At 40.9% G+C, this 22109-nt stretch overlaps 1 protein-coding gene and 1 long non-coding RNA gene across 2 annotated transcripts in view; one reads left to right on the forward strand and one right to left on the reverse strand.

The window, feature by feature from the left end:
- LOC146559205 (calsyntenin-2-like) overlaps positions 1–22109 on the reverse strand; it is a 331275-nt gene that overhangs the window by 231891 nt on the left and 77275 nt on the right. The window lies entirely within an intron of this gene.
- LOC146559207 (uncharacterized) lies at positions 3488–5205 on the forward strand. Its single transcript, XR_014888286.1, has 2 exons — positions 3488–4942; positions 5033–5205. It is a non-coding gene; the product is annotated as an uncharacterized LOC146559207 (long non-coding RNA).

Genomic DNA, 22109 nt, shown 5'->3' on the forward strand with positions numbered 1-22109 from the left:
AGTTCTGCACTACACAAGAAGATAAAAAAAAAAAAACACAGAGGAGGTAAGTGCTGCCACACATATCAAAGTCCGCCTTTATTTCCACCTCGGTGAGCAATGGCATTTTTCTTTTGACATTTGTCTGCCATCCTTCCCTCAACATTGTCCCTGCAGCAAAATGATAGAGCCAAGACAAAGGTCAGGCTTTTATCATAAGCTTGTTTTCCATCCACCTTGGCTGAAGTGCAAAATCCCCCTCTGGAGTCTAAATGCAAGACCAAAAAAGAGCCTCAGAGAGGAGAAGAGAGAGGCGGAAATGCACAATACAAATTGTCGAAGTTTGTCTCTGTGTCGTAAGTCACCGTTCTCCCGTATCACCGTGTGCGCTGCTCTGTTTTAGGTGGGGACTTATTAACCCGCAGAAAAAAGGCTCACTGAACAGTTACTCTGCTGCTGTGTAACACCCCCACGTCTGTGACTGCCCCTGAGGAAGTGTGAGAAAAACAAAGAGAGAGATGAAGGAGTGTTATGCATTAAGGTACACAGAGGAAGAAAAAAAACTAAAAGCATCCATCCAAATGACCAGGGTAGATTCACAGGAGCTGAATACGCACTTCTGGTGCCATTACCCCCAGCTATCATGACCCCTCTTTATCAAATGGCTTCACAGTCACAAATGTTCTCTCTGTGCGTCATTTGAGAGCCATTACCCCGCTCCATTATTGTATGTGCAATTCGAGATATGGCATTTACAGCTTCCTGCTTTTCTCAAATTTCACATGCACTCCGAACATGCCATTAAATACACCTACACTGCAAAGTATTGCTGCGGGGGAAGAGTCACAAGAATCACAAATGATGTGTACTGAGTGCACATATCACATGCATACTGAGAATAAACTAAACAGTAAAGACTATGATGGTGCATTTACATCAGAATCTCTACTTTTAATTTGACATTTTTACAGGATATGAAAGAAACTAATGGAGAACAAGTAGTAGTGAAACACTACTTAATATAATATGCAATAATTTCTTAAGCCAAATTTTTACAGGAAGCAAACTCCTAAGTAATTTCAGGTAGTGTGTAATTTGATGGTAAATTTACATAAAAACAAACTTTATTACCCCACCTCACATCATAAATACCCTGTACTTTTCAGGCGTAGGCTGATTATGGAGTAGATGAATCCAATCTTTATTTATTTACACTTTTAATTAATATTCATTATCTTAACATGAATAATATTCTCTAATTCAGTGGTCCTTTTATTTTACCAATATAAATGCAAGGACTGTTCTCCCTTACCAACTCACAAGAAAAAGTAAATCCCCTCAAACTTTGCAGGTCTATGTGACCTTATAATGAGTCAAGTCTAACGTAGCTTTTCTCTCACAACGACTGCTCAAACATAGCTTTCATGTAAAATACTTGGAAGTTAGGCAAATTTCTGAAGTTAGTTTTCTGAAGGCACTTAAAAAACTCATGCATTGTCTAAATTTACTTGCAGTATAATTATTGTTCCCTGTATAAACCTGGCTTGTTTCCTCCTTATTCTAGTGTATATACTTCCAAGTATTAGTTGGTAAAAACAACAGAATTATATCATAATTTCACATTTAAAATTTGGTGTGGGCCTATATTTAAATGTGATCTAATTACAGAGGAATGAGATGCCCGTATTACAAAATGTTACACTGACGGGCATATTCAAACATTCAACATTACTTTGAAAACAGTCGCTAGGAACAGTTTCAGTTTGTCATATTGTTTGACAAACTTTGTCGAGATGTTTTTTGTAGAGGAATTCACAACATCCTGCATATGTCAGTTTCATATAATAGTTGACATTTTCTTTGAAATGGATTCTGTCTCAGGAAGATAACATCCCCAGTCTTAATCCCACCACCCACAGCAGCAGCAGACACAGCTGTACTTGTCTGTACTGCGTGCACAAAGAAGTTGTAACTATGCTATATTTTTCCAGAACATGTGCCTTTCAGATTTCCATCAAAAGAAACTGTTACATTAACCAATTCAAATCCATGTTGTGATTACATACTTTCCGCTGTATAATTGCATAATTTCACTGCCGCAGCTGTTGTTACATGACAGTGCTAATGCAAACACGTTGCTGATTTCTCTGCAGAACAACCTGAACCATTGCAGACAGCACAAATCAGTGGCAGACTCAATGAGCATTTGCTAGGTGTTCAAATGCTTATTACTCTCAGGTAGAGGTTCACACCTCCACCCAAATGGAACCTACTAGTGCACGCCATTGCAAATTCATTTTATAACTAAGCTACCCTGACCGTTAGCGTTGAAAGCAAAGTTTATTACCAACACTACAGGAAAAGGTGAGTTATTATCGACCCATTCAAAGTGGAATGATTAAAGAAATTACCAAGTACATAAAATTGAAAATCATGGAAAAATGATCAGTATCCCTGCTCTGAAATGCTATGGGCATCCTCACTCAGGACTCTGATCAAGAGCTCTATGAGCAGTCCAAATGGACAGAACTAAGCAGGAAAACAGAAAGGGGATCATTCTGTTTGGTTAAGGGAGAAATCACAACATGGACTTGTAGATGCTAACTATCCTGAGTGGAGCTTTTTCTCCAGTGCAGTAAGTTTGGAACTTTAATTACAAACTAGCTGCCACTGTCACTAGAGGTTTTGATAAGTCACTGAAAAATAGGAAAATTAACCACAGCGGGATTATTGCAGATGCAATCATCAGGAATTTACACATCATATATAATGTGTAAATTCCTGATCTACACATAGTACACTAATTTCCTGCCAAAATGTAATGAATGCATATGAAAAAAAGGGTTGCTGCAGAGTATATTAAAGTTACCTACAATACATACATTATTGGGTATCTACTGCTGACTACAGCACACTCAGAGCTGCGGATCACACGCTTCAGTCTAGTTCATGCTAGAAGAAAATCCCTGAACCCTATCCAGTTCAAATAAGTTCAAGAGCATGGGCTAACTTTACTAAGGGGGCAAATTAGCGTGTGGTTGCATTACCATATTATGCACCAATAGGAGTAGAAGGTTCTGCAGCTGATCTACTAAAATGTGCTAATTTATAAACAAAGACAGAGCCAGTTTGCTTCAGTCATGACCAACTTTCTACCAAAAACAGGTAAAAAAAAAAAGAGCCAACCTGATGGAAAATAATAAAGTGTAACCATGGACCATACACAGGTCTGGAAACAGCATGGCAATTCAAATCAATTAGAGGCAGCTGGATATGTTTTGAGATAAGGTCAAAGTCTCTGGTTAGGAAATGCTGATTTAGGCACATAAATTGAGAAGGCTTAAAAATAATGGTCTGAATAGCTTTTATTGATTGACTTTGAAAGACAGAGTTGATAAAAGACAAAAAAATGAAATCAACATGTTGCTATGACTACTGTGTCTCAGTTGCTTCTGTAGTCCTAGATGCCACGTTAGGACCAGCGCTTCTGTTTTTTTTTCTACTAGAAGATGATGAGAGTTGTTTATAATGCTGCCTGTATGCCCGTGGTCCTTTTCATGTTGCAGATTGAATTTGGGACCAGTGAGACCTCTCCCTTTATGTGGAAAAAAAAAGCTGTTGAAAGGATTAGAGACATTGTTGATGTCACGGGGTTAAATAAATGTTAATATTTTATCTTGTTTGGTTTCTATTAGTAAACTTTGTTTTGGATTTGTTGGATTTTATTTACACATTTTTTTTTTGGAAATTTTATATGCACATCTCCCAATTGAGGAAATGGTCAACATCTGCACAGTCACCTGGTGTAAAAGAGTGAAGGACAGCACAGTGAAGGACAATTTAGTCAAGGACAGCGAAGAAAGGCGAGGAAGCATTAAAAATCACATTGCATGGGATGTCAAGGAAACTGGAGACTAGCAACGGAGCTGCATTTGTGGAACTGGTGTCAGATGAGGTGGACCCAGTGAAAGGCAGCTTGCTGTATAGTGAGACCCAAACGACTGATTCCAGTAATGGTTTCTCAAACGTCTGGTTTAAGGTTACTGTGTCTGTGGAGATTATATACTGTTGACTGCTAGTTTATTCTTTGTGTTTTTGTTATTTAATACATTACATTTTCCTATCAGCTTCCCTGATCTCTGCGTCCTCCTTTTTAGCTGCTCTCCACCCAACAGAAATGACTTTTCTTCCTTTCTTTTTTACTCCAGCACCTAATAAATCCACCCGCTTCCTGTGTGTGTGTGTGTGTGTGTGTGTGTGTATTTGTAATATTATTTTAGATAGAAGCTTGACATTTACTTGACTGCAAGAGATGTACATGTAAAAGCTCCATACTTTTATTTTATCTTACTTTTATTTTTATTCCTTTCAGTCTGTTTTTATTTTATAGTATTTGGTGGACTTTTTCAGGGAGGGGCAGGAAAATGTAATTGACTAGCAGGAATGCATGAATATACTGATCATTTTCTGCTCAGTTAAGTGTAAAAAACCTCCGTTTCTGCCTGCTTTGTTTTAGACTTCTAGAAACCGTGCATTAGATAAGTTGGGTGGTAAGCTCTATACCAGTGGTTCTTAACCTGGGTTCGATCGAACCCTAGGGGTTCGGTGAGTCGGTCTCAGGGGTTCGGCAGAGCCTTCGCCATGACATGCTGTCAGGGTCCTGGGTCTGAGCAACCCAGGATCCCTGAGCAGTTATGAATTATATTATTATTATTATATGTATTTTGGTGTTGCTGCTGCTCTTCTCCATGCTTGTAGATGTGAGTGTGTGTGTGTGTGTGTGTCTGCGGGTATGCTTGGAGGATGGAGCTCAGCCACCTGCAGGCCTGAGGGGTGTGGCCCTGCGGAAGGACTGGCCACACCCGAAGTCACACACCTGCTGCTGATCAGGCCTCGTCGGGGGAGCTACTTAGGAGAGAGTTGGAGCTCCCACCGACGCGGGATCATTTCCTTGAGACTCCACGTTAGTCGTCCCATTGAATTGAGTTAATGTGTGTAAGTGTATGCCCGCGGTTATTTGTGTCCTGACGGCTGCGTCTATTGTTTCCCGCAGGAGGAGCGTGGAAGGCACGAAGAGCAGCGAGCACCGGGGGGTGCTGACACGGGAGCGGAGAGCACAGAGACACGAACTATTCACGCAGAGACACGACACGGGAGTCTGGGAGAACACGGGGATTTATTGTTGTTTTTGTTCCACTCTGTAAATAAACACACTGTTTATACATAGAGCACCGCGCCTGGGTCCTCCTTCCCCACTCCTTCCATGGTGTGCCATGCCGCACCGTGACACATGCATGGCTCATTTTGTGCACCAGTAAAAAAAATCACATTTTATTTTTCACTAAAGAGGGGTTCAGTGAATGCGCATATGAAGCTGGTGGGGTTTGGTACCTCCAACAAGGTTAAGAACCACTGCTCTATACACTGTAGGAAGCAAACCAAATATATAACACCTAGGCTGACTCAGACCACTTCTACTCTCTCTCACAGCTCAGTAAGTGTCCTCGTATTTGCAGATGGCCTCATGTATGAACTGAGAACAAGGAGTCGCAGGGAGTTCTCAGGTCTGTTTTGTTGCAGGCAGAATTTTTCCTCTGCCCAGTTAATATGGCACCTCAGGCCAGCTGTGAACAGGGGGTTGAAAACACATTGAGCCAATAAAAGTATCCCCAGTGTAATCCTTTTAAAGTGGCTGGGCTTTTGAAACGAAGGCCACCGTCTTATGGAACATGAAGTGCACTATGCACAGTAATCTGGTTAAAGACGTGTGTGTATGTGGCCCCGTGTGTGTGTGCGTGAAGGAAACATTTACACTTACAGCGGCATGACCTTGGAAACAATTTCTTCTTGTGTCTGTTCTCAAATAGATTTAGTTGGCTTCGTTTTTTTCCCCTTTTTTCTGTTCATTTCTTTTTGTGTTTTTACTTTCAGCCTCTTCACTCAAATGCATGCAGTCTGGTCAGGCTGTTTCATCTTAGTCGCCTACATACCGTGGACACGTGTCCCCCCCCCCCCCCCTGCACATACACATACACTCAGCTCTCCACAGCACTTAGTCCCTTGTGCTCCTAAGAGCGTGTTCATGATTCTTCCTGGCAGTCCATTCCACTTTGCCTCTCTCTATCTTTCTCATATTGCTCTAAAAATCGAAGGCAACTGAGCAAGGAGATGAGAGGAAGAGTATCCCTGCTGGGACTCTTTTTGGACCTCTGCTAAACACACACGCGCACCCACACATGCACAAACTTCATCCACGCAGATATCTAGCTCATTTTACCTGATCCTGGAGGGATTAAGGGCAGGAAAAGAGAGCTAAAATGCATCATTTCTCCTCCTCCCCAAAAACAAAGTTCAAGAGAGCAGAAACAGAAAAGAATTAAAGAGGGCTCATTAGCCCCACTGACATACTGTTGGGGAACAGCTTCAAGCAGAGCTAAATTTGTCAATCCTAATATATAAAAAATGTCTGGTGAGACAGTTCCACTGTAAACAAAACACAAAAGCTTTATTTTTTTTGTCTCTGAAGACAATTAAGTCTAAAATATATTCAATATATGCTCTTTTGCCTTAAACAACACCAATACACTTGTTTAAATCAGCATAGAGTGAAGGACAACTTATCACATAATATGTAAAACAGATATATCTGAAACATTACTTTTTGCTCCTGTAGAAGGAGACAATAATGCCCTTCTTTGGCAGTGTGATGATAAAAGTTCTACACTGTGTATTTAGAGCTAAAGTTAAGTTTTCATCCTTTGCACAGAAACGTTATTAATTGATAATGAAACACCTGCTGCACCTTGCTGCCTCCAAATTATGATTTCCAACATAATTTGGAAATCAATGGCGTCTGTCTCATTGTAGCCTGCTGGTTTCACATTAAAATGACTTTGTTATTATTATTACTTGATAGCGGCTATCAGGTGTATGATTATGACCACCCTAACAATGTGTTAGTTTCCCTTTCACTGCCAAAACAACCCATCGAGGCATGGACTCCACTTGACCCATGAAGGGGTGCTGCGGTATCTGGCACCAAGGTGTTAGCAGCAGATCCTGTAAGTCCTGTAAGTTCTGAGGCGGATTGGACTTGTTTGTTCAGCACATCCCACAGATGCTCGATTGGATTAAGATCTGGAGAATTTAGAGGCCAACTCAATACTTCAAACTTGTGCCCAAAGTATCACATTTGCCTCTGCCAGCTTATCTTCTTCCCATAGTGTAACCTGGTGGCAGGTGCTCCATATTTAGCACACACACCTGGCCATCCACATGATGTAAGAGAAAATGTGATTCATCAGAGTAGCTCACCTTCTTCCAGTGCACTGTGATCCAGTTCTGATGCTCACGTGCCCAATATTGGTGCCAGGACCAGATTCATACGCAACAAACTGTGACACTGAGTATTCTGACACCTCTCTATCAGAACCAGCATCAACCTTTTCAGCAGTTTGAGCAACAGTAGCTCATCTGTTCCGATCGGACTACATAGGCCAGTCTTTAGTCCTCACCTGAATCAGTGAGCCTTGGTCGCCCATGACCCTGCTGCTGGTTCATCACTGTTCCTTCCCTGGACCAACTTGCGCAGATACTGATCATTGCAGACCGGGAACACCTCACAAGAGCTACAGGTTTGGAGATGCTCTGACCTAATCATCTAGCCATCAGACCTAAAGGATCAGCTTTCACACAAGTCCACATTTATTTGTTACAATATTACCTGGAGAGAGAAATATATATAGTTGATGACATAAGTATTTGCCCTTCTTCTGAATTCATAATTTTAACTGTCAAAGAAATCAGCAGCCTGTAATTTTAATGGTATTTTAATCATCCATTCAGCCATGCATTTATTTTCTTCAATTTATTCAATTCAGAGTTACAGTTGGGCTGGAGTCTGTCACCTGTCATAGGGTGAAAGGCAGGGTAGACCCTGGACAGGTGCCCAGTCTATTGCAAGGCTAACAGAGAAAGACAGACAACCATTCAAACACACATTCACACCTACAGTTAATGTAGACTCAGCAGTTAACCTGACAGGCATTTTATGGACTGCAGGGGTAAGCTGGAATTCTCAAGCCCAAATGGCACAGAGATGAAAAAAGGATATTGTTTCCCTTACACACTTCTTGTGTATTTGTTTCTCTTGTGTGTGTCTGTGTCTGTGTGCTTTTTGTGGTTAAACCTAGAGAGCTCAAGTGCATGACCATGGAGCCCTGAGTGTGAACCGTGAGAACAGAAGAGGTTGCAAGTCAGCGATGTACACAAAGGAGAAAATTGCTTTGAGCGCACTTTAACCTTCACCAAATCTCCAAAATATGTACCTGATGATACGCACAGAATGAACAAACACCGATAAGCAAAATAAAAATCCCAGAAGCGGTATCCAATCAGGCTTGACTGCTGGGTATGCTACTGACATACCTGACATAATCAAAACTACTTCCCTATCAAAAGGAAACTCCTGGAAGACTGGTAAAGGAGGCATACGTTGGCAAAGCCACACTTATGCGAGAGGATCTCTTAAAGCTGCTAGTGCGCTATTTGAAGCAGCAAACAGGAAAAATGACAGTGTTAAAGAAGCTCTTATGGAAGGCACAGGAACACTTTAGTGTTTTACAAAGTTAAATGCAGTTCAGACAAAACAAAAAGACCAACCGAAACACAATAGCAGGTATTCAACACACACACGCACAGTCTCCACTTATGAACCACAAAGCTCACTCATGTCCAATTATTGTGCTGTTCCTCCCACCGACCGGCACTCTTCATTTTATGATGCACATCTGCACCCTGGGTAGCACCCACTATGTATGCTGCTAAATACTGAAGCAATCAATTGTTTTGTTTTAGTTTTTTCTGTTGTTGTTGCTTTGTTAAAGTGTTTGTGCATTACAACATCCTCTCAACCTCTTTTTAACTCAGCCAAAGATCAAGTGTTTATATTTTAAGTTTATTATACTGAAGAGAATACACACACACACATGAACACACGCACGCTGTATATTGCATGTAATTTTCCTGAAATTTATATTGCACTTTTGTGCAGCAAATTAATTCAGGTGGAAAAACATGGGGGGTGTGGGGGTGCAACTGATTAAGCATGACGTCTGTTTGGTGTGTATTGTATTGTAGGTGCTTTGAATGTACCGTAAATTAAAGATGGGCGTTAAGTGCCTCTTCTGATGTGTGCTGAGAGTATAAAAACTACACTGAGTTACAGGTAGCCAAGAATGCAACAACAATAATATGTGACTAATGGGACTGTTAGCAAATATGAGGGTATGGATTTGGGCCACTGTTGTAGGTTTGCACTGTGTTAGTCACTTTCCATTGAACCAGAGATTCATCAGTAACCAGCAGAGCAATAAACATCTCTACAGAGGGCATGCAAACACATTGAGGCAAAAAATGCACACATCTTATATACATACACCTTCAACTATGTTTAACTCTATTTTAAATAAAAGAAGCAGTCGTTTCAAAAGAGGAACACATCAGTTCACTGCAGACAACCTTGGTCCAAACATTCACAGGCTGTTCGATGCCCAGAAGTGCTCCAGAAGCCGTGAGGCCAGACTTGTGAACACACCCGCACTTAAATAGTGTAAACACACAAACATATAAAGAAAACCATTCACACAAAGCAAAAGACCATTGCACAAGCACACGCAAACAACGCAATGCATGAAAGGATTGATTGTTTCCACTTAGACGCTCTATAATCTATAGAGGACGGCACATTTTAGTAAGTCAAAGAAACTCTTAGCGGACTTGGTGGACAAGCCACAGGCAAATGTACATTAATGAAATACTAGTGCACACAAAAGTGATTGAAAAAGAACAACATAAACCACATGAAATGCGGGGGAGTAAACAAATCAAGACCGGTATTAAAATCAGCAATGAAAGGAGCATAAAGCATTTTTAATTGAGTTTCTCTGAAAGAGATCAACAGATCACCTCCACTCAACCTTGCCCAGGCTTTTCAAATTATATCTGAAAATATTAACAGCATTTAGGCCATTTACTATTCATATAAAATAACATTCAAAATACTAATCTAAAGATTTTTCAAAGCTTGCCTGATTATTTTCGCTCTCCATAATATATTTAATTTTCTAATTAAAATGTAGTACTGGATAACTCAGCCATTGGGGGTGGGGGTACTCTTAGTAAAGGAAGGGAGGGTAACTATGAAGGAGATGAAGGGTGGAAACACATTGGACCTAATGGCATATTAGTGGAGGTGTGGAGATTTCAGGGACAGACTGGACTTTTTAACCAGCCTCTTTAATACAATCCTGGGGAGTGAGAGAGGTACCAGTTTTGAAAAACAAAGGTGATGTGCAGAGCTGTAGTCGGTACAGAGGGATAAAACTGATGAGCCATACCATGAAGATATGAGAAAGATTTGTTGAAGCTAAGTTAAGGAGAAGGATGATGATCAGTTCAGCAGTATGGCTCCAAGCCAAAAAAGAGTGCTGCAGATGCCATTTTTGAGTGTTTATGGAGAAGTATGGAGAAGGTCAAAAGGAGCTGCACTGTGTCTTTGTGGATCTCCAACTACATTAATGCTTAGTTCTCAGTGCACAGAAAAAGCTGTACCTTGAATGCATTAAACAATTACACCTGAATGAAGAAGGTGGCTTTCGATCTGTGCTACTTAGCAGACAGCCTGTCTGCCCTATGAGCTTGTTTAAACTTCTATAATAGTCTGCTTTGTTTTCCAGTGCGACTGCTTTCTTCACAGTTATTAGTAGTAAGAATGATGGCAGTCACGATAGTCAGAGGGAAGCAGTGCTGGGGATGTGGAGGGTTTACTGAGTGAAAGCACAGGGGCTTGAACGCTAAGCTAGCAATACTCAGAATAGTGCTCCTGCATATGGCTTGCAGCTGTCACATGACCAGCTGGCTAGCACAGAGACAACTCATTTCTGACCCTCTGCTACAGACGAATTGGTGGATATTGAAGACCGATGGACCGAAACAGAAATGTGTGAGACTGTCACCCTTTGGACAGCAGAATCTATCAGTGCGGTTCGTGCAAAAACAACATATGCTTTTTACTTTGTCAAGTAAACACATTCTGTTACAGCACAGATGAAGGTTTATGTCCCCAGGCCTCGTGGCAGGATCCTTTACTAGTGTCCCCCAATGTGGTTTTTAAGAACAATCTGCTCTTGTTTGACCTTAAGGTGCTCAGTTGGAGATACAGAACTGCACTTCTGTCTTTATTTTTCAACGACTTTATAACAGATTCGTCTGGAATACTTCTGACAGCATCTTTCTCGAGAAAACAACCTCCACAGGTCATTTGTGCAAGCTGTTAAAATGACCCATTGTTGCGTGTTACGTCCAAATAATTAAGCATGGTTAATATGGGGAAGGAGAAACACAGATACTCAATGACTTTGAAAACAATATATTGAACTTGAAGAATTTCCTTTTAACTGTGGATTTCCTTGAACGTCAAACATCATTTCCAAAGCTGCTCACCGTAGCAGATGCCTCTACATGTTTGAGTTTGTTTTTTTTTTACGATTGGATGCCCCAGGCGGAGTTGCTTCTCCTGCTGAGATCAAACCAGCGATCTTTCACTTGTTAGGTCGATGTGTAAACCACTATACGATGGAGCCACAACCTCTAGATAGAATTCAATTAACAATTCATTATTATGACTTTAAATGGCACAGAAATGAAATGATGATCTTGATGCTCAATCATCCAGGTACGGAAATCACAAAAAGTTGATTCTATTCACCCAATGTTGTTCCTTTCTATTTTCTCCAATTTTGCTTTTCTTTGTTTCTTTATTTTATCTGTGTCTGATTTAAATTCATTCTGCTACATTCACAACACTCAGATTATACAAAGAGAACTGCCTGCCCCGCAACCCCACCGCAACCCCCCGAGCTCCCAGTCTAAATGGCACTGATTTGAATGCCTTTTCTTTGGGTTACACCCATCTCAACCTGGTACCAATTATTTTCCTGAGCCGATGACAGGTCAACAAAGGCAGTTACATCCCAATGGCTTGAGGGAGCCATTTTCAACTCAGAAATAAGAAGTAATTTAATTTAAATGGCTACGATTATTGGAATGTTCTTTACTGCCAGTTTGAACAGCTTAAATGTTTTATAATTTGACAACCTCTATTCATTTGCTTCCAGTGAAATCCTGAAACCATTCAGAGCCGCACTCCATGGGACAAAGCACAGAAGACGAGTCATAAATAACTTTAGGTAGGAACTCCTTAAAAAGAACACACACTAAAATGCATTGACCCGCACAAGGAAACATGAACATGAATGCATCTTTCTCTTGGCACGGCAAAGAAGCGTTTCCAGACTCCATTCACTAAGCGCTGAGAACATATGTATTACATACGATAGCTCCTGTCTGGTAATCAAGTGTAGAATGCCTCTGTTGTGAAGTGTGTGATGAATTGAACTGAACACCATGTGGGGAAAGGAACCTGTTGTGTTGTAATCAGCCCAAATGATATCTGGTTATGAAAAATTGCTTTAATCTAGATCCAGACTCTGCATAATAGAGCACAGCCATCCGTAGCGTGAGGCTTTGGTTTGGTGAGGCTAACACCTGACACTGGCCATTTGCAAACACCAGGGCTGCTGAGGAAGATGAATATTTTCCAGAAATAATTAAAAATGTCTCAAAAACAATTCTCATGTGTTCGTGAGAGCAATGAAAGCATTTCTGCTTGGAATACCCAATTCGACCAACTTGAATGGTCATTAGCAATTGTTTTGCCAGCGGTTCTCATAGTTCTCGACTTGTTAGTTGTATTTAGTTGTACTGTATTTAATGACTAACAGAGAGCTATCCAGATTATGTTGGAGACATCCAGCTATTACACTAACAGCAGCAAATCTGGCTTTGTAAGAGTCTATTTTAACACAAATCAGAATCCCTGAGCTAAAAATGGCTTAAAAAATGAATTTGCGTTTAACCCTAATCGCCAATCATGTTATGAATACATTTAGCCAAGAAAAAAGAGATAAATACACACAGCTTCATCTTTACTACAATAGCCGTAAACTGGGATAATAATGAGTATATGTCTGCCAAAACACAGTTTAAACCTTTTGTAAAGCCCAGCTGTGTACATGGCTCAGTAAAACAACATGATTGGGGGGTTTTTTTTGCCTGTTAGGTTCTCTTATACGTCTATATTTAGGATTTTGTGAGTGTTTTTATTTCTTCTGGAAAAACTGTCAGAAGAAGGTGACCACCATCTACATCTACGGGCATTTCTGACAGCCAACCCTAACAGATGGCTGTGATCATGCTTTCTTTTCATACTTGCTTTTTAAATGTGACTTCCAAATTGCAATTCTATTGTAAGAGATAACAGGCAGAATCCAGCAGTCCTCACTCAGTTAAAAAACACTTCCAGCAGGCCGAGACAAACAAATCCAGTCGGTACCTTCCAAAGATTGTTTCAGTCCCTTAATAAGAAAAGAAAAAAGTCCATGTTTGTCTGTCCAAGCAAACACAAACATTGAATGAGTTTAACTCACACTGCTGCAGCCTCATATTTAAAGAGAAAAGCAAACTTCTGAATACAATATTGCACAAACTAAGACTGCAGATGATGATGGCAGCAGCACTAAAAGAGATTTAGGAAGTATTCTTTTGATCACCACTAAGCAGCGGCATGATTACAGCAGACCTCTCAAGTTTCATTGCGGGTACTTGAGCATCTGTCCTTTAAGCTATTTTAAATAATCAAATTCTATATTTTGAAAATACACTCTTCTTAGCCAGCATGCTTTTGTTTACCAGCACAAGGAGAACTTACATCACTGCAGCAGTCTTATTATCCCGCTGTGACCTAACCGTGAACTTTCATACAAACCTCTGAACAACCCCCATAACAACATTTACAGTCACCTCTATATCGGTCGAGAGCCGTATAACCCACACCGAGGACCTTCATGGAAATAAAAGAAAGTCCTTGCACCTTGCTGTAGTATCCATCACATGTTGCAATAAAATGGCATAACCCATTCTACTGGCAACTCTCTAACCATTTTCACAGCCAGTGCCATAACACAGTTCATATACTGTACCTGTGGCCCGTGTCTTGGACCACGCTTGACACATCTGTTCCCATCCACAGGGTGCAGTGTCCATCAGTATGCCAGGTGAGACGTGGCCCCTATGAATATTTGAGCTGCTTGAAGACTCGCCACTGAGTGAAGCGTAAAGATGCTGGCTCCAGTTCAAAGGCCTCTTAGCATCTAAAGGACTACAGGGCTTAAGCAATTTGAGGTGGAGACAATTGGGATATGAGAGGGTACAACGGCAGGTTGCCAAAGAAGTACCGGGGCGAAAGCCCATCTAAGATTAGTAATAGGCCATAAAAATCAAATGGAAATGATAATAGTGTTTTTCCTGTATGTGTTTTTCTTGCAGGCGTAAACAACACAGTAGAATGCAAGAGAACGCTGCCAAATTATTTACCATAACTCTGGCCGGCCATTTCTGAGCCTGCACTCGCTGGTTGCCATTAATCAATCATCTCTGAGCTAGTGCACTGATGTGCAGTCAGTTCAGGTTGTTCAGGTTAATGTGAATACAATGATCAAAGGCGGCGAGCTGACGATTTCAGCTCAGCACTCCTCATCTTTAAAACTGGATAAATATCAGTCAATGTGCTCCTGGTTTGACGCTAGCAGAGTAGAAACGTGGCGGTGATTTTCTGAACGCTCATATCAAATATATACACACACACACACATATATATGCACACAACCAGAGTTGATTAGAGAAAGGTCAATCTTTTTGTCTGTTTCCTCTGTTGCTTTTGCTACCACATTCAGGCAACGTATAAGGCACCTCTCTCTCTTTCTCTCACACACCCCTACACAAACAGACACACACAGGATGTGGAGAGATTAGAGATGAATAAATCTACCCACAAACCCAAATTCAAAGTGCTATAATCAGAAGGTGCAGGAGAACATGAGGTGGCACTGGTGGCAGATGCACTGACTAACATGTGACGTTTCCTAGAAGTGTATGTGTGTGTGTGTGTGTGTGTGTGTGTGTGTGTGTGTGTGTGTGTGTGTGTGTGTTCGGGGAGGGGGTTTCGGGCATGGAACAGATGCAGACTTTGCGCTTCAACGACTCTACTTTGCCTTACCTGCTCACACGTTTTTGGGCAGCAGTAATGCCCCATCTTATTCTTTTATTATTTTATTTTCTTCCTTTGTTTCTGCTCGTTCTCTTCTGCTATTCTCTGCAACAAGATTACAAAAAAGGAAAAAGGAAAAGAAATGGTCTTCATTCGAGTTATTGGCAAAATAAATATATTACAGCCATGCATGATCAGACTGCAGTGAGGGAGAAAGACGGGATGAGTGAAGGGGAAAGAAAGAAGTGTGAGTGTATACGTGTGTGTGTGTGAGTGAGTGAGTGAGTGAGTGAGAGAGAAACACACTCATCCATTTTTCATGGCCACTCGCTGCAGCTGAACCTGCTGGACCAGAGAGAGAGAGACAGAGAGAGAGACAGAGAGGCGAACTGGAGAGAAGGAGGGAGGATTTTGATACAAGCTAATCTTCTCTTCTTTCTGGTGCTCTCACATGTTTACTAAACTTCACTGGGAAGGCCAGACGGAAGACTTTTTTTCATCTGATGCCTGCCGCTGCTTCTTCTTCAAGGTTCTGCCTGCTGTAAATTGATCAAATCAAATGTCCGCTGAATTCAGACCTCTGTTTTTGACTACTTGTAATTCTGCAGAGCAATCTCAAAAAAGAAGCTTGGTCACTTAGTCGATCCGGCGCCAAGAGCATGCACTACATAATATATATATGCATTTCACATATGCATTAGTCAGTTCCCTGAGTGCGCGGTGTCATCCATGCCCCAACAACCGGCCTAAGGGCAGGTTTTGGAGGTCATGCTGACACTAAGTAAGTCTTCAGCTATAGATCTCTGAAAGTGAAAAATGCAACTAATAAAAATCTAATCGAGTCCTTATTACTGCTTGCATTGTTTAAAGTATAATCTGATTGCAGTGGAAGCCACAGGACCTGCAAATTGATACAATCTGATAAAAAAATTCCATCATTAGTCATTCAACTCTTTCTTTGATTTATCATTCACAATATCTTGCCCTCTTCCTGATGGTCTGCGTGCATGTGAGCCTGTGTGTGTGAACATGCAGATAACCTTTTAGATGATAAGCTCTTCCCTCCCCATGACTCACACATTTCCCGTGTTAAATTATGCTAATGCAGCATTTGAGCCCTTGCAATAAGAAAAGTGAGTAAGACCTGTTTTTCAATGCCGTGCGCGTGCATGTTGTGTGTGAGTGTGCATGCACGATGCAAACTCCAAGTGTTAAAAACAATGACAATGTTTTGTGTTGACTCTGTGATTAGCATCGTTAGGCATGTGGTGCAGAATATGTAGTATTTGACGGAACATATGCAGATTGAGGTGGTGAAAAATTCTCACCCATTACACCAACAGACCTCACATATTCTACCTGAATGACTCTGTGGAAGTTTGCTCCACGAGCTCTGGTTTGCTAGAATGAGATAAACTTTCCAACTATTAGATAAATTCTCAGAAAATCAATTTCTGAAGAACTGATGATCAAAATTGATCAAAAGTATTCTTTGCGATGTCTAATTCGTTAGAACTAGACTGTCATAATTACTACCTAGTAAAAGATTTGGCTTAACTTACCAAGGTAGTATAACACCAGAGCTGTACAACTATGTAACTGTTAGAAAAACAAATAAGGAATAGGAACAGAAGGTAATCTGATTTCAAAAGCTCATGTGATATCTCGTAAATGATTCACTAGTGCTGTGCAACACTGTAAATTTTGGTATCAAATAGATACTAAGGAAATACAGGACCAGTATTGCTGATACTGATATGGATACTTTTAACCTATAAAGCCAGCTGTAGGGGAGAGCAGTGTGTCATGACTTATGAGATGAATCATCAGCATATTGCAAAATTCTGAACACATTTGAGTGTTTCCAATTTCCATAAAGATCATTTATTTACCACAATTCAGTGGGCTACATCCTGAACTTTAGAGGGTAGAATAAAAGTACAAGTCCAGTCATGCTAGTATCCATCCAATACCAATACAAGCACTGGTATCAATACTTTATTTGAGTTGATCTGCCCACCTTTAAGATTCACACCTCAGTACCTTTGGCGGTAATGACCCACCCCTTTGTTTTGACTGCTAAAATTTGATTAGATAGATTTAAGTGGTAAATAAAAACTTTAACTGTGTGACACATCCAAATTATATCCTATGTTCGCATTTATGATTTCTGATTAAGTGTCGTGTAGCTAGTATAATAGAAAGTACTGACTATTTGTTACTTCTAAGTCTGTGTGCTGGTATGCTAGCATGGCAGTCTTTTACTGTATACTACTAGTGAAATACTTTAGGGTTCAACACAAATGAGGTGTGTTTGACAAAAGACGCGCAGTGGTTGCAGCGCTTCTAACTATGGATTATCACAGACACAAGGTGCTGCTGGAAATTTATGGACAGGTGTTAAATAATGTAAAGCTAGAGGCGAAACAGAAAGTGTCCTCATTCTTTATTTGCTGTTTTTCACTAGTTTTTCAGGCCTCCTCCAACTTTTGGAATAATATCAAGAAATTTACTTCTGCAAATGTATTATTTAGCATTTCTGCATTTTAGCCCTTGGGACAAAACCATGCAGTCTGGCCAATTACAGTCTGCAGTGTAGACTTGTAGCGTTTGCACTGTGGATTCTCAGTGTGACCAGTTATAGCAACTGCTTCACATTACAGAGAAAAAATGTTAAATTAAAAAAAAACCTAAATGAATATCAAAAAAGAACAACAACCATCACTGCCTTATTTAAATACATGAAACATTTTATTGTGTCATCTCTTGCAGCTTGTGGCGAAGCAGGTGGGCAACACACATAAATGCCAAATGAACAGCCAGGTGAGTTTCAAGGTCACCTAAATGCCAGCATGCTATAGATCTGCAGCCATGAAACTGCAACCCAGAAGAACGAAAGACAAACAGAGAAGTATGCCTAATGCATCTGATACCGTGAGCCCATACACGACCATGTAAGTTGCTCTGTGTGCATATGCAGACCCCTAAAAGTGGATGAAAGACTAGCTTAATAGTCTGATTACACTCCAACATCTTCCCCTCATCTCCTCCCCTTCTCCTTTTATTCCTCTTCTACCCCTCTCTATGTCACAGGGCCTCTTTTTCCCTAATAATGAGATGCATTAAAATGGACAGATTACTCCACCACTATCACCACTCCCCCCCTCCTAAATTTCTCCCCCAGCTTTTTAAAGCATCACATGGCGTTCACTCACTGCCTGTTACAGACAGAGTGTCCATATTGTCCTCCGCTTTATATTCCGCAGGCATCGCCCCCAGCAATATCCACACTGCACTCCAAGCATTTCCCCATGTGGCCAGAATAACAGTTAATCACTGGTTAAAGGAAACAGTTTGTGTGGAGCCTAGATAGAAGTACAATTTGTGGTTTTACGTTTAAGTAGTGTAACCTTCGTTCATGTTATTCAGGCGATGATCCCGAGGTAGTGACCAGCAGTTTGTGCTTGCCTTGAATTGGTAGGTATTTCTGGAGTGAGGTTTAAGATAATGTGCTAGTTCCTGAGTATGATTTCCATACGTTTCTGAGTTTTCTTAGTTCTCTGTTCCTTGTTTAGGTTGATTTAGGTTCCTTTCGTGTCTAATGTGTCTTATCTTCCCTCTGTGTTCTCCATCCTCTAGTGTCTAGCTTCCTGTGTTAGATATTTGTGTCTCCCTGTCAACTCACCTTCATTCTGTAGCTATGTCCCAATTCATAGGGACATAGTCCCGGTCCTCCTTCGGAGGTTTACATGGGCCGGGTCCTTCGAAGACAGAGAAGGCCGGAAGTGCGAGGCTGTAACATGGGACAGCCTAGCCTTCAGGTTTCTCATTCTTTATACTGTGTATACAGCCACAATTTTCAGAGTCTAAACACAAAATACTCCAAATTCATAATTTTATCTTAACCCTTTATAGTTTTCTGAGTTTTGTCTTGAATAAAGAAAAACCATATAGATCTATAAACACTGTAAAAGTGTACAACAGTTTGCTGTTAATATTTATTTCCCTCAAAGGCACCAACATTTATAGGATTCAACCATATTCACAAAGAACAACACATAACTGTACAAAGTTTTCTTTTTCTCACATCAATTTGTATTATTTATTTATCAGTTTTAGCCTTTGGGAGTGATGTTTTTGTAAAATCAGAGCAATCACTCTTTGGTGCAACTGGACCCTTCTTGGCTGCCTGGGCTGTACCATCCTTGAAGGTTTCATGCTTTAATCAAACCTATGATTTTAATCCCTCATGATACTCAAACAAAAAAAGCAGTTTCAGTGGCGTCACATGACAGGAAGCTTCTCTTTGTCTGCATAGCCTGTTCTATTTTGTTGACACCTGTCTCGCTGTAATTACAATTTTAGTTGCTCACACCTAGCAAGCCGCCTTTTCAAACATCACTGTGTTTACCTTAGAGGAGATGAGGCATGACAGGTGGAGACGATCAGCTTCCAGGCCGATTAGCTGCAGTCTGATCTCACTTTCAAATGGGCTAACACATATTTTATATGTAGGGGGACTTGACAAAATGTGTAGTATTTGAATTAAACTGTGAAGGAAAAAAGTTGCTGAGTTCTGGAGCTGCAAGGATTTCCGAAAGTCAAACATAAACGCAAGCTTGCCAGTTTTTGAAGATGGCATGGGAGATAGTGTATGCTGTGCAAAAGAGACTGCACTGGATGTTGTGATTGGAAGAAAAAGTCCTTATCTCCAGGAATTTTTCTATGAAGAAAATCAACACCTCAGATTGTTTTCTTTTCCTTATGATTAGTCATTTTTCCTTACCCCCAACACCCCAACACCCCCCACCCTTTCTTGCCCCTCCTCATCTTTAATATCTCTCTCTCTTTTTCAGAAGCAGTTCCACACTGTCAGCCAATTCCTGCCTATCTGTGGCTCCAAAGTGGCTGTGCTTGGCTGATTCTACTGATAAGAGGCTGAATGCCTGCTGCCCACATTGGAAGACGAGAGGAGAAGGGAGCGAGAACAGAGGGACGAGATGGAAAAACTGAGAAATGATAGGAATGACAATTGCTATTTCGGTATTTGAAAAATCCACATGGATTTTCGTTTTGAGCCTTAACTAGCAAGACAATGACACATTTCGGGACTCCATAGGTACACTACATTATACTCTAGTTCTATGTAAAAGAGTCCCTGTGAGGTACTAGACTTGTTGGAAAGGAGAACTACTCCATAAAATCACTTTTTTCCCACCCGTCATGGACTGCTGATACTGTATCAGTGGAGGATGATGAATCATTTGCATTTACATCAAATGGAAAATGGTGGAGGCAGTGTGGGAAAGAATGAGGGAAGGTTAAGGTCAAGTTGTACCTCATAGAGGAGACACAAATCTTCTCTTGGGGGAAAGAAAAGGAGCTAGCCAGGAAAAATTCGAGGTAGATGAACATAGTGTAACTGTATTTAACTGCACGGAGAGGTGCCGCACCAGATTAGGTGTTGGAATGAAATGAGAATTCGATCACGTCCTTTAAGCTTACACCACAATCACACCACTCAACCACACAGCCAAATATGTGTGTTTCCTTTTCGGTAGAGGTCTGTCAAACGGTGAACTCGGTCATAAAGAGGCTGCTGCACCTAAAACCTTGAGATTGCTTTGGTTGTTAGTAGATGCTGCGGTCACCAAAGACGCCTGTTTGTCTGCAAATACTCAGTAACTCATCACTGAGCTGCAGTGAAACTTGAACAAGTGATGCAAACTGAAAACAACCACTCACCTTCAAAGTAAAAGTTGCACCTTACCGCCAACGTGTTTCAAAAGGCTCAACTTTGACTTTTAAGGTGAACGCTCTCCATTTCTAGTTTGTATTGCAATCAAGCTTAGTGAGCAGTTGGTGAGTGTTTGCTGTCAAGCTGGTGTCTTCAGCAACAAAGCAATCACCAGCAGGTTTTCGGTGCAGGACCATATACCTCTTGCAACCAGTTTCACCTAGCAACACCAATCCAGCAACCCAATCACCAACCAGTCAAGAAATTCCACAGCATGTCTTTTGTCCTGTCTTCCCCCTCCCACCCCAGATGGCCGCCCCTCCCTGAGCCTGGATCTGCCGGAGGTTTCCTCCTGTTAAAAGGGAGTTTTTCCTTCCCACTGTTTCCAAAGTGCTTGCTCATAGGGGGTCATATGAATGTTGGATTTTCCTCTGTATGTATTATTGTGGGGTCTACCTTACAATATAAAGCGCCTTGAGGCGACTGTTGTTGTGATTTGGCGCTGTATAAATAAAAGTGAATTGAACCAAAATTTACTTTTATCTGTAGTGATGGGTGGTTACCGGGGTTCTAGGCCAGTGTGGTTGGAGCTTTATCAATCAGCTTAACAGCATCTGCCTGCAACCTCCAGCAACCATTCACAACCGGTCAGGAAATATTATCTTTCCCTACTGGAAAAATGGTGGTTGCCAGGCGGTCAGCAGCTGGTCTCTAGGCATGTGTGAGTGGACCTTTAGGCAACAAAACTATTGGATAGTATGGGAGCAATTCAACTGAATGAATGTTTGATACGCTGCATTTCCTGTCATGAAAATCAATAGTCATCTAATAACAACACATTTCCAAAGAACAATTAGGTATACTTACAGTCAGTAAACAATAAACAGTTTCGTTATTACTACAATGAATTAAGAACAGCGTCTGAGTAATGATTTTGGCTCCATTCTGCTGCCTCCAACTCTGACTCACGTTGTGATTGCTTGCTTTACTGCTGCAATTTAACTAATTCCAGTATCTTGAACTTTTCTGAGTCAAACAAAATGTAATACACTAATATACCGTTTTTAGTAAACAGACACTGCTGTTTGATCTATGAAACGTATACTTGAGCATTGCTCAGGAAGCTACAATGATGTGTTACTGACTCACTTCTACAGAAATCTTTCATACAGGAAACAATAAAAACAACTAATTTCCTCCTTCCTGCAAATGTGCATTTTTTCTGTC

Source organism: Mchenga conophoros, linkage group LG14, assembly GCF_057382185.1.
Source record: "Mchenga conophoros isolate Kocher_MC1m ecotype Shallow Benthic linkage group LG14, M_conophoros_male_GT1.1, whole genome shotgun sequence".
In the NCBI taxonomy this organism is placed as follows: Eukaryota; Metazoa; Chordata; class Actinopteri; order Cichliformes; family Cichlidae; genus Mchenga; species Mchenga conophoros.